Consider the following 13,280-nt stretch of genomic DNA (forward strand, 5'->3'; position numbering starts at 1 on the left):
TTTGGTTCACATAGGCACAGAGTTCCAGAAAACTAAAATTGTCTGAGCAAAAAGAAAATTCACATTGCAGGCACTGAGTTTTTAAAAGATGTGGGATGTGGAAGACAAACTTAAAAGTTCTTCCAGAATGTAGAACAGAACAAAGAGATGAGAGATGGTGAATCGTGGGTCAGAACTGGAGGTTCTAGAATCAAGGCCAGACCCAAGAACCAGCATAATTTGGAGAAAAAAAGCATCATCAAAGATGTACACCAAGAAAACTTTTCCAGAACTGGCAGCCTGAGGGGTGGGGTCGGGGGTAGGACCAGGCAGATCGGGGGCACCTGGTGGTCCAGTCAGTTCAGCGTCCGACTCTCGGTTTTGGCTCCGGTCATGATCTCACGGTTGGTGAGTTTGAGCCTCGTGTCGGACTCTGTGCTGAGTGTGGAGGCTGCTTGGGATTCTGTCTCTCCCTTGCTCCCTGCCCCTGCTCTCTCGCTCTCTCTCTCTTTCCCCAAAAAAAATATTAAAATTTTTTGAAAAAGATCAGACAGATGGACACATATAAGAACAGGGAAATGAAGGTATACCTACACGTTTGCAAATAAACTCCTTCTGGAAAACTCCCTGAACCTGAAGGTTCAGCCATCCCGGGACACATGGGCTACACAGAGCACGCTTCTCCTCTGGAGCCCTACATTTCAGACATTGGTGTCATTCCCTCAAGGACACAGGAACAGAAGTCCTGCTTGGAGTTCTGTGGGCTCAGAAGTTTTGGGGAATGGATCCCGGTAAAGGTCTTGATGGGGTGATGTGAGAGCAAGAGGGGTGGGCAACACCATGGCCGCAAAACCCAACCCCGATGTCAGGCAAACAGCAGACTCCGGGAAGACGAGGAGAAAAAAACGCGTAATAGGTAGAGGCTGCAAACCCTCAGATTAGAAAGTGGAGAGAAGACAAAGGATGAGTCAGAGTGGACAACCTTCGTCCTCTTCGGTAGAAAAGAATTTTAAAGCCGTATCACTCAATTTTGATAACTAGAGAGATATAGTTTAAATAATTTTTAGACCTAAAGGTAACCACAGGTGGAGTTTGGAAGTGTGACAATGAGGACAGCAGTGGCACCAGCCACGTGTTATGTCACTTAACCACAGCTCTGCGGGGTGTGGGGGCTGCTGTCACTCATCTCTGCCGTCCATGTGAGAAAACTGAGGCACAGGGCGGTCCAAACAACCCGACCTGAGATCCGCAAACCCCGCCCCAGAGCCACGCCTCTCCCCTCTTTGAGAACGTGCCCCCTCCACACCCCTGCACGAGACACAAACCACGTCAGGAGCAGAAGGACAGAAGAAGTAGGAAGAATTTAAAACCATAGAAAGCGTGAAGCCAGATGAGAAAAACAACCAAACTCACAGTTGAGAACAGTCAGCATAATTGAGTTTCCCTCCGCTGTTCGAAAGCAGTGTCTCCTAGATGGGATTTAAAAGCAAAATTTGATTTCATGCTGTTTACAGAAGAGGTTCCTAAAGCAGAAAGACCTGGAAAAACAAATGAATACCAGAGATTTATTAGGTAAGTACAAACCAAAGGGCAATTGAAGAGAAATCCTCATTTTAAACCAACTAGAATTCAAAGCAAAAAAGCATTCAATGGTCTAGAAGGACCGTTTAATATGGATAAAAGTAGCATCCACTGGGAACTTCGATGCAAAAATAAATAAGGAGATTGAGACCTGAATCACTGCCTGCTTCAATAACTGATAAATATTGAACTTTGTAGCCTATAAACAAATAGTACATCTTTTTAAGCACCCATGGTACATTGACAAAAATCGACCAACTTCTTGGCCACATGTTTCAAAATATCACAAAAAAATCTTCAGACATATTCTCTAACCATGAGGCTATAAAAGTTCAGCTAAAAGGGAACTTTTTAGGGGAACTTTTAAAGCAATTCCCTCAGCTACACACCTCGGCCAAAAGAGAATTATTCAAAACCACCATTAAAGGCTCTTTTAAAAATTACGATGATGACTGTGTGTCTAAACTCATGGTGCGACCAAAGTCGTATGTGGAGGGAAAACATCCCGAAAGTTTTTTATTAAGGGGCACCTGGACGGCTCAGTTGGTTGGGCGTCCGACTCTTGGTTTCGGCTCAGGTCATGATCTCACGATTTGTGACTTTGAGGCCTGCATCGGGCTCTGTGCTGATGTCGTGGAGCCTGCTTGGGATTCTCCCTCTCCCTCTCCCTCTCTCAGAATAAATATATGAACTTTAAAAAAATTTTTAAAAGGGTTTTATTAAAAGAAAATTAGGAATTTTAAGGGGGAGTGAGTACTGATTTTGTGATGTTTTAATAAATAAACGAGAATAGCTTAACTTCTTTTGGAAGAAGATCATTGAGAGGGACTTTGCTAGATATTAAAATGTATTCTAAAACTTAAGTAATTAAGTCCCGGTGGTGTTTCTGCAGGATCAGTAGCGATAGATCAGTGAACCCTAAGGGGAAGCCCTGAAATAATCCCTACTATGTAAGAAGCCAGTAGATGAGGAAGAAAACCACAGTTGATCTCAGTCAAGGGCTGAGAAGCGATAAGAGAAAGAAAACCAAATAGGAAGCAGTAGGTTCTTCAGCGCATGTTAACGGGGAGATTGGAGATTAGATCCCTGGATGAAAAATCAAATTAGAGCCCGCCTCTCACCAGCCATCGACATAAATTCCAGGCGGATGAAAGAGTCAGACGCGAAAGGAGAAACCACGAGTAAGCTCCAGAAAACAAAGCGAATATTTAATCAATCCTGAGATGGGAAGGAACCTCGGAAGAGAACATGGAGAGAGAGACTGTCGCCTCTGTGCACGGCCTGTGCGCAACTTTAGATTTCCACCCTTCAAAAAACACATGCCTGCTTAAAAAGGCAAATGTTACACGAGGGAAAATATTTGCAGCAAATGTGACAAGAAGTAAACATCCCTGTTACACAGAGCAGTCTCAGAACCCCATCAGAAAAAGTCCCCTCAGAAAGCAAAACACAATGCCAGAAGTAAAAACAGACAACCACCGCAGAAGAGATACAAAGGCCGGTGAGAACACACTCCTTCAGCCTGGCTAACCAGAGAAGCACACATAGAAACGACACGCAGAATGACTTTTTCTCCTCTGGAGTTGACAAAAGTTTAAGTAAGCGTAATGAGGGCTGGAGAAAGCTGTTTTTGTTGGGGGGGGGGTGGTTCCTCCGGGTGGGGGGACCACGGGAGACCTCCCTCCGGGTGGGGGGACCACGGGAGACTGCCGCTGGTGCTTCAGCACGGCACCCTGTCCAGTAGTGGAGAGTCAGACACCAAATTAAAGGCCAGGGTTTGAGCAGGTAAGTAAATCACAGCGCGTCCTTACGATGGGCAGTTGGGTGACGATGTAAAAATCAGCCTGTCGAGGCCTGTAAGGCAGGAAAATAGTCGTGACACAGGGCTTGCCTCGTATGGGGGTTGCGATCTGAAATCGGTACCAGACGTGCGGAAGGTGGTTGGCAACACAGAAACCCTAAGTGCCCTCCGCGGGGTTTTAGGTGTGATTTCCCCTCCGTTTTATCGTGTTTTCTGCACCCGTGTCCTGCCCTCGTGTTCATGCCTCGATGGAAGGGGGGGGGGGCGGCTTCTCCCTCCGCAAGACCCCTCTTTTCATCCTGGGCAGGAGCTCGGGTGTCGTGTCAACAGGGCTTGGACGGTCAAGTTGAAGGGCTGGGGTTTTACACACAGTTGTTCTCAGGTGAAGTTCCTCCTGGAGGCCGCGGCCTCGTCCCCGACCCCGGGGGGGGGGGTGTGGGGGTGTGGGGGTGTGGGGGTGTGGGAGCGCGAACAGGTGGGCGGGGGGGCGGGGTCTGCAGGCGCGGGGCGGGGTCTGCAGGGTAGGACGCGGTCTCCACGGAGTAGGAAGAGCTAATAGTGGGGTCGGAGGGCGGGGTCTGCAGGGGCGGGGCCGGGAGTGAGAACACGGGGGACTGGTGGGCGGGGCCGACAGGGGCGGGGCGGGGAGCGGTAACAGGTGGGGCTAGGGGGCGGGGTCTGCAGGGGCGGAGCCGGGAGTGCGAACCGGTGGGCGGGTGGGCGGGCGGGCGGGGTCTCAGTGGCCGCGGGATTCAGGTTCAACGGTGAGGTCAGCCAGCAGGGGCTTGGGGCTGGGTCTCTGCTCCAGGGTTGTCCCCCATTCCCGGTCCTAGCAGCGCCCCTTCTGGTTTCAGGGGCCTGTCTGACATTGTTCCGCATCTTTACTCCTCTACACTTTCTCTCTCTCTGTGGTTTGTGATTCAGCAAGGTTTCTCCACATTTGCGGTGATTTTGTGCTCTTTGACACTTCAGCGCGTGACGGTTCACTTGTGACTAGCGTATTCGCCTTTTGTGTTAAATAATAATAGATGACCCCTCTTAGGAGGGTCAAGAATTGGCGAAATGATGAATTTCCGGAAAGCCAGCATTCCTAAGCACTGCGTTTGGGGCCGTGCAGGTGCGAAGTGAAGTCCGCCTTGCACTCAGGAGAAACCAGGAGAAACCGTTCGATCTTTTCAGCGAGTCCGTCCCCAAATGACGCCAGCCTGTGTCAAACCTAAAGTCTGGGTTTCCCTAACTGCTCTCTGCTGGGAAGGGGCCAGTGTCTGCCTCCAGGATTGTGCCTTGAGGTAGGCCCCGCTGAGCACCAGCCCTCTCCCTGCGGCTGGGTCTGGGGGAGAACCAGGCCCCACAGCAGGGGGCTGGATGGAATGACCACCATGTGTGGGAAGGAAGGAAGTTCTTCTTACCAGGTAGCCCAAGGCCCCAGGGTTTAATTCTTACCCCGGGACAGTGGGAAAGGGCTTCAGGGCTGGGAGGTGACCGTTACCGAAAATCCTATGAGAGTTGGAACCCTCTGAGGGAGCTAAGGTGAGGAAAGGGAGGGGCTCCTGTAGGCCACGTCAGCCACAGCTACCCGTGGGCTGGCCTTAGTCAAGACCGGAAAACCACATTCTATCAGGCTTTCCACGTGAGGCTGTTTTGTGTGACCCTGGTGACCGCCTGGTGCCTTGCACCCGAGGGCAGGCACCCCCCCAGCAAGGGCCCCAGGCCCTCGCCCGTAGGCCTTCTCTGCGTGCTTGTGGCCCAGGGTCAGCACGCCCTCACCGCTTCCATGCCGGTGTGGACCCCTGTGGTCCCCATGGCACCGTACCGCCCCTGGGGGATCTTTTCATGAGACTTTCTCCTCCCGTTTAATGCAGACTCCCCACCCCCGACACTGGGCCACAGGCACCCAGGGGCTGAGCTAGGAAGGGGAATGGGGGAGGACACACCATGTCCCAAATGGCAGCTCATTGAGTGCCCCCCGGACACCCCCCGTTACCTAGACATCTACTTGCCTGCTGTGCACGGCCTACGGCTTTCGGCACCGCCACAGTCCCCTGCTGGCTGGGTCACCAGCCCTGACACCCGGTCACCCTCTCCCAGGATGCTCGTGGGAGCTGCCTGCCATCGGGGCTCCTGCGGGCCGGCCCACACATGCCAACACGGGCCACGTGGGCCTGGCACCCCACAGGAGAGGGCACAGGGCCCAGGTAGCAAAACTCCTTTCGGAAACTTTAAACATGTCTCGGCTGAGCCAACATACGCTCAGCGGGTGTCGGTGCACAGAGGCCGAGTCCCGCGATGGACACGACCCGGCTGAAGTCAGAGGACGGCCTGGCTCCTGGTTCTACTGTCTACCTTGCGCACTGTTCGTGTAATTAACCTGACCGGAGTCCTACAGCCTCTGCTGGACGCGCCCTGGGACCAGGAAGTCGCCAGTCTAAAAGACCATTCCTTCTGTGCAGACAGCTCCGACAGAAGCACCTTCCTGATGCTGGTTATAATTAACCTTCTCCTAGTTTGTGACTTGGGTCCTGACTCTGTTTTCTGTATCAACGCAAAAGAAATTCAAGCAACACAGGTTGGTGTTTCAAGCACCTCCGTCTGGCCAGAGATGGTTTCGGGCTCCTACTGGCGGTGACCGTGGGCGAGCTAGCCACGGGGCAGCAGGACCTCTGATTCCCAGAAAGCCCTCGGCAGGGGAAGAGCATTCAGCTCACCGCGGGCCTGCACTGCAGCGGGCTGGTGTTCCCTCTTCCACCAAAGGCCCCTGAGATATTCAAGAACCCGTCTCATCTTCTTGAAACTGATGGTCTCTGCTCCTTGGACTCCGTTCTGACCTGACCTCTCCCTCCTGCTCGTCCGAGTCCCCACCGGGTGGAGGCCCCAGACCAAATCCAGCGCCCCTAATGTTACACCACCCCCTCTCTTCTTGTCATCCTTCTCCTTCTGATGCAGCTTGAGAGTGGCCGGGCAGGCACGTGGGCTGGGACGGAGGAGTGAGACCCGGGCCAGCACGCAGCCCCGTGCTGGCCCCTTGACCTCTCCGCAGCGCATGCGGACGGCCCGCTCGGCCCGAGTCCTGCGGCGAGCGTCCAGCATCCTGGCCCCGGGAGGCACCACCAGACAGGAACCACAGCTGAGGGTCAGGCCGGGAGGCCGCTAAACCACGTGGGGATCCGGTGGGGCTCACGGTGTCCAGAGGCTCGTGTCCTGCTCCCAGCCTTAGCAGGGGCGGGCGTCCAGCCTGGGGTCCGTCGCTCCCCCTTGGTCGTCTCAGTGATGAAAGCTGTAGTTATCCGGCCAGCGGCCTGAGTGCCGAGGGTTGGGGTCTCCTCCCCTGCTTTCTGGACCGTCTCTTCCTCTGCCAGATCTGCTTCCCTGGACTGGGCATCGTCTGTCGTGCCCGCCGTCGTGCCCGCCCCAGAGACCTGCCTACCAGCTCGGGAATGCCCCGGCCTCCCAGAGCAGGATGCTTTAGTGCGAACGGCTTGCTAAATAATGGTGTTATTCGTCATATTGGGTCCAGCTACTCACCAGGCACTGTGTTAGGGGTTAAATACACCTTAGAAGACAAAACACACGGTTTTTCCCCTCACGGGGCTTATAGTTTACCAGGGAAAGCTGGTAACGGGGACCAGATGAGCGATTTCACATCTAGGCTACGTGCTGCGAAGAAGTTAAACACAAGGTTGCAATATTTTTTTTTTTTTTTTTTAAGTAATGGGGTTGGACAGCCACATCCTGCTCAGCCGGGACGTGCCTGGAAGGTTGCTCTGGAGAGGTCATGCGTCAGCAGAGAACGGCTGAGCCGTTTACAGACCAAGCGGGCAGGCCGTCCAAGAAGAGGGAACGGCACGTACAGAGGCTCTGCGCCGGCAAAGGGCGCGGTGCGCGGAGTCACCAGAAGGACAGAAGACGGACGGACGTGTGGCCGTGGCCTGAGCTACAGAGGGGGCGGGACGCCCACGGTGGGGGCCTTGGGCGGTGCTAGGGCATGGAAGCCGAGGGCGGAGGGAAGCCTCTGAAGATTCTTACCTAGAAGAGTAACACGGTCTGGTTCGTTCTAAGAACATGGGTCCGGCACCTGCCTGGAGAGGAAGCCGGAAGTAGGGAGGGAGCCACTTTGCTGTGGCCGGGAGGGGAGGTGGGGCCCTGGCAGGAGAGCGCTCAGACGCCCCGTGTGCATCCAGGCCGATTCACATGCGTTTTCTCACAAGCCGGTGTCCCGTACATCAAGTCCATGTTCAGAATCAGCGTACGGCCTGTTATTGCTTTCTGCTTCTCTGTTTCTGTCTTCTTTTTCTCAGGAGCTTTATCAGTGAGCACTAGCTTTTGACTGCAAGTGACAGGAAACTCAGAATAATAGCAGCTTAAACAAAATAGAAGTTTCTTTGTTATGCAAAAGAAGACTTGGAAAGGTCAGTCCAGAGCAGGTATGGTGCTCCATAGCATCAGCGACCCAGGCTCCTTCTGTCTTGTGGCCCTGCCAGCCCTCGGGCATGGTTTCTTCCTCATAGTTCAAGAAGGCTGCTGGAGCTCCAGCCATCCCACTTACCTTCTAGCCTGCAGGAGGGAGGAAGGACAAAATAAGATGTGTGCTCTCCCTTTAAAGACTTGTCCTGGAAGGAACACGTGTCGTTTTCATTCACATCCAGTGGTCGGTTACACGGATGGAAAAATATAGTTTTTATTATCGATAGTCCTTGCTCATTCCTGGGTTCTTTTACTGACGAAGAAGGGGAGAAGGGCTGCTGGGTCATAAGTTCCTCCGGGGCTCACAACCATTCACGCTGCCCGCACTCTCACTCTGTATTCAGGCATCGGACTGCTATTCCTACTCTGTAATGTCTCTCAGATCCTCTCTGCCCGCCACCTCGCCCGGCCACAGCCCTGCCGCCTCGCACGCGGCCGTAGGGGTAGCGTGTGTGGTGTCAGCCTGTACTCCCACGGGGACGTCTCTTACCCCTGAAAACCTTGCACTGCTCCCTCGGGGTCGCAGTCCCTTTAGTGTCCAGGGCCCCTGCAGTCCCACCTAGACCACCTGTGATGAAACCAGCTTGGTTCAAGTTCAGTAACATTAGCAAAGATCGTAATAGCACCTTGCATTCCTACGTGTAAGTCTACTGCGTCCAGAATCGGAAGCGGTGGCAAAAAGTCAGAAAGCCCAGACTCAAAGCCGAGCCCTGATAGGGGACTGGCTGTGCCACCTTGGACGAGTCACTTGCCCTTCGTGAAGTCAGACCCCAGCCAGTCCCCTTCCTTCCCCGGGCCTCGTTCTGATCTGCAGGTTGGAGCTTCAAGCTGTCTTGCCTCCTTCGCGCGGTTATGAAGCTCCGAGAGGAGGAGGCGAAAAGCCGGGAGACCATGAAATCCAGGACCCGGGTCTGCTGCTTCCGGGCCGCCCTGGGAAGGGAGCAGACAGGTAGAGCCCCAGTCCCCTTCTGGGGCATTAGGGCCCGACAGCTCAGCCAGGCTCAGTGACCCGTCCCGTCCCCCGACCTGCGGGGCGGGGAGGCCTGGCGCCCTGGGGTCCCGACTGCCTGCTGCAGGGCTCTCGGGGTGTTAAATGGGGAGGGGTGTCTTACGTGAGTGTGTTGGGGCCAAGGGAGAAAGAGAAAAATGGGCGAAGCACATGTAGTCTTTCTTCAGTTCGGGCTGTGAAGTCCTCTGGTCGTCTGGGGACGTGCTGTCTGGCCCCTAGGCCGACGCTGACGGTGCCGTGAAGAGCACCGAGGTCCAGCGGGAAGCCACTTCCCGCTCTCAGGTACCTGGCCCTCGGGGCCACGCCTCAGCGTGGGGCGGGGGGCAGACGGTCTTCGGGAAAGTGCAGGTCAGAAGTAATGACGTGAACACTACGTCGTCAGGCTTACAGAGTTAAGGAAACGTGAGTCTGGGTAACTGGGTCCAGCTTTGTAATCACCTTGTCAAGCTTAGTGTGTGCGAGCACTCCCCTCAGTTACCAGCACCCGTAATTTGTTTTGTTCTTGTGTGTAATTTAAAGTGCGGGTCTTATTTAGGGAGCAGCGTGTCTCGAGGCTTTCGTCATTTCGGAAATTAGACGGTGCCCTCCTGAGCTTGCCAGACGGTCGCTGTGGCCAAGTTAGGCCCAAGGGCCGGTGGGGCTCTGGGCCGGGGTCTCGGAAGCCCCAGGCGAGGGTCACCTCAAGCCCGGGGGAGGGAGGGAGCCGTTTGTCACGTGCTGGTTATGTGCACACATCCTCCCCATCTCCCTCGAGGTAATCTCTTCCAGTGTTTTCTCCAGCACTGAGAGAAACGGGCCCAGGGCGGCGGGGGGCCTCGGCCGCCGTATGAGCTTCCTCGATTGCTTCTCCCCCAGCGGAAGGCGAGTCCCTAAGAGAACGTCCACCTGAGTGCCGGCACTTGTAGGAGGCGAGCGCATGGGGAACCTGTCTTCCTGTTCACAGCCGTGTGGGTACCCGCCCCGAGAGGCCGATGCACCTACGGGCCTCCCTCCGGGGTCCTCCGGCTCCCGGGTGCCTCCCGGCCTGGGCACTTCCAGCCTGGCCCTCCCTGACCCATCAGAGCTCCGAGACCCCAGGGCCCAGGGCCCCTCGAGCTAACGGTCCGACAAACCTGTGTTTGGGTGAGCGGGTGACGACGTTGGCAGTGGGGTCCTTCTGTCTCCTGCAGTCTCTGGACGGTGGTTCCGTTGCTCAGGATGCGTTTCATGAAACCACTCGCCAGGTAAAAGCAGATACGTGCTCACCCCGGGGGCCGTCACCATCGCTTTCATTACCGCCAGCAGCCCCGAAGCTAATCAGGACAGATCTGACCCAAAAATAAATTCAGGAGGCCTTCCCTCCGCGCCTCCTGTGTCTCCCTCGTTTGGGTGGGCCAGACTTTCCTCCGCATCTGTTTGCTTCCTGGCACTCAGACAGCTGTGTGGCCTTGTCTGCAGTTCCTGGGCTCTGCCTGTCCCCAGCTTCTTGTCTGCTTCGGGCGCTCCCTCCTCTGGGGTCTTGGCCAGTGAAGGGGCAGAGTGGGCTGTAGTTTCCGGGCAGGCTTGTTTCCTGGCAGCGCGTCATGAACATCTTCTGTGATGCTACTTCCTGTAAAGCAGAGCGGGGCCGGGTGCCGGGGTGAAGGGGTCGGGGGCTCGCTGGGCGACAGGCGGAGGAAGGGGCCCGCGTGGCGGCCCGAGCCCAGCCGTGGCACCGGCCCACCCTCTCCTGCCCCGTTGCCGGGACCTCCTGTATTCAGGGGACTGAGGTCTCGGCCGGGGGCCGGCAGAGGCTCCGTGGAACTTGGAGCCCCTTGGTTTGCAGAGGGGGCGGTGCTGGTTGTGTCTGTGGTCCGTGCCCAGCCGCAGGCTCCCCAGAGACTGGGCAGGGGCGGGGTGGGGGGCCGAGTGCGATCAAAGAAACCTCCACCGTTGGGCTGGAAGGGGTTCTGGGCTCGTTTGGCCAAATCCTCCCATTTACGGGTAAGGAAGCCCAGGCCCAGGGTCCCACAGCAAACTGGAGTCTGAGCCCCCAGCTGGGTCCTCTCCTGGGGCAACCACCGCGGTGCCCACATGGCTGGTGGCTCAGGCCGAAAGAGGCAGCCGGGGGTTGAGGGCACAGGCCCCAGCGTGCCCCTCTCCGGCCTCCGTCACTTTACCTAGAAGGAAGGGGTTCGCTGCGTTAGGGGTAACCCCAAGACTGTGACTCCCAGGGGCAAAGTCCCCTGCCCAGGTCCTGACCGTACATCTGTGTGTCCCTTCCTGAGAGAGTCCTGGCCCCTGGGCTAACGTACCCTTGGAGGAGCCTGTTCCGTGGGCAGAGACCCTCAGGGCAGCCATCTCCGTGCTCCTCGGGACACTCGTCACCACTGGGTCAGTTTAGGGCAAGCCTCCTGCGAATCTGTGTCTCCCCACGCGGCCCCTTGAGGCAGCCGGGGAAGGAGCTGGCTGGGCCCGTTCTCAGAGGTCAGCGACAGGGTGACCTGACACCATGCCCTGCGGACCCTGCAAGCGAGAAGGGGTCTCCCGGGGCCATCTCGTGCCCCTTGCCCTCCTCCAGCAAGAATGTCTCAGTTCAAGAGGCGGGAAAAAGGAGTCGGGATGCGGAGGGTGGTCTGGCCCCAGCTGTGTCCCCTCCTGCTCCCGGGACAGGGAGATGAGTCAGGAGGGCGTGAGCCCCTCGGCCCAGGCCCCGGCTGGGAGCCTTTCCTTCCGGCTGCTGCTGTCCAGGATGCTGGGGCACGCCAGCTACGGAGACTCACAAATTCCTCCGGTAGGAAAGCGCCCCGCCACCCCCACCCCCCGCCACCCCAGCAGGGAAAGTTGGGTGCGTGCTGGCTCTCTCCATTCTTCCTCACATGGTACTGAGCTTCTGAATTAGCATGACTTCTGATGTGTTCCAGAATTTTCCATGTAGTCATGTGAACCACGGTCTGGGTGGTTTGGCTGTGGGATAGGTGGGCCTGGAGCAGCCCCTGGGACCCGGCCTCCCCCAGACTTGTCACTCTTCACCTAGTCAGAGCCCGTCCCCCGCAGTCCGGGGACACATGCCCCCCGGGTGCCCAGGCCTGTGGGAAGAGGCCAGAGGCAGCCACACTCCACGTGCAGAGACCGCTAATGGTCAGGGAAGGCCCCGCAGCCACGCTGCCCCCTCCCGGGGGCCCACTCCTCCCGTGGCAGGGGGAGGCTGTGCACACAGGGCTCTACGCCCTGACCAGGAAGCCTCACTGCGCTGGGAAACAGCAAGGAGAAAACTTCTTTCCGGGACTTTCTTCCATCTTCTTCCTCTTTGTTTTTGGTCCCCGGGGTGGTCCCCACCTCCCTCCCACACAACCCTGCCCAGGCACCGCCACAGCGTCTGTTCACCTGGGGAGCTGCCTGCCTTTAGTTCTCTTTGGAAGTCATAAGTGAGAGGACAAAGCCTCCCTTCTTCCCTCTGAGGCTCCAGCCAGGACCACCGCCTACGGGGCATTGCCCTCCAGGGGGCCCCGTGCACACTGAAGTCTCCGGGAACGGCATTCCATGGAGTTGCACAGTGTGCAGCCTAGCCAGCTGAGCAGGGCGGCCCTGGCGTTGGCTCACCCCCTGTGAAGGCAGCTCATGCGGATCCGGGATGAGATGCCTGAGAAAGGCCGGATCCCCACAGTCTCTCCAATCAAGCCCTCTGAGCCTCCCCTTCCTCAGAGGCATGAAACGGCCAAGAGGGGCCAGACCCAAGCTCACACGGGGGCTCTGTCGCGTGGCGGGTGTTTTATCCTGCGCAAGTTCCCTAGCACAGCTGAGCCTGGGTTTCCAGTTCAAGACCACAGCACGTGGCCATCCTAATCTTGTTGCCGTGAACACGATGCGCGTAAAGGCCGGCCCACGTGGCGCGTGGTAAAGGCCGTTGTTACCTTGTGAAGCAGAGTGGATGTGCAGCCTGCCCACCTGGCAGAGAGAGTCCCAGAGACACTGCGAGATGAGCGGTCTCTGAGGAGACCCTCCCCAAGAACCCCAGCCACTGGGCCGCTCTGTCTGTACGTGGAAAGCTGAGAACGTGGCCCCCAGGTCAGCTCCACGACGGATGGCGGATGGCGGGAACAGGCCGGACCGGGAGAAAACAGCTCACACATGGCCCCGGGGTCCGTGGTGCTGAACAAAAGCCAAGGGTGGCAGCTGTGAGAGGGGGGAGGGCGGGAGGCCATGCAGGAGGGCAAGCCCAGGGGTGAGCACACCGTCAGCTCCCGTCACGGAGAAGTGGGGGGTGGGGGGGGGAGGCAGCTCTGTGGAGGGCACCTGATCCGGGACGGCTTTCTGGAGGAGGCGACTTCCTGGGCCCAAGGGGCCAGAGTGAGTGAAGCCCAGCATGGGAGGGGTCCAGTATGGGGTGGGAGAGGGGCCCAGCAGTGGAGGGGGCCAGTATGGGTGGGAGAGGGGCCCAGCAGTGGAGGGGGCTGGTATGGGATAGGAGAGGGGCCCAGCAGTGGGGGT

The 13,280-nt window shown here is 57.1% G+C and overlaps 1 protein-coding gene across 8 annotated transcripts in view; it reads left to right on the top strand.

Annotated features, from left to right (window-relative positions):
- KCNN3 (potassium calcium-activated channel subfamily N member 3) overlaps positions 1 to 13,280 on the top strand; it is a 124,496-nt gene that overhangs the window by 73,153 nt on the left and 38,063 nt on the right. The gene's annotated exons all lie outside the window — the stretch shown is intronic.

Source organism: Prionailurus viverrinus, chromosome F1, assembly GCF_022837055.1.
Source record: "Prionailurus viverrinus isolate Anna chromosome F1, UM_Priviv_1.0, whole genome shotgun sequence".
In the NCBI taxonomy this organism is placed as follows: domain Eukaryota; kingdom Metazoa; phylum Chordata; class Mammalia; order Carnivora; family Felidae; genus Prionailurus; species Prionailurus viverrinus.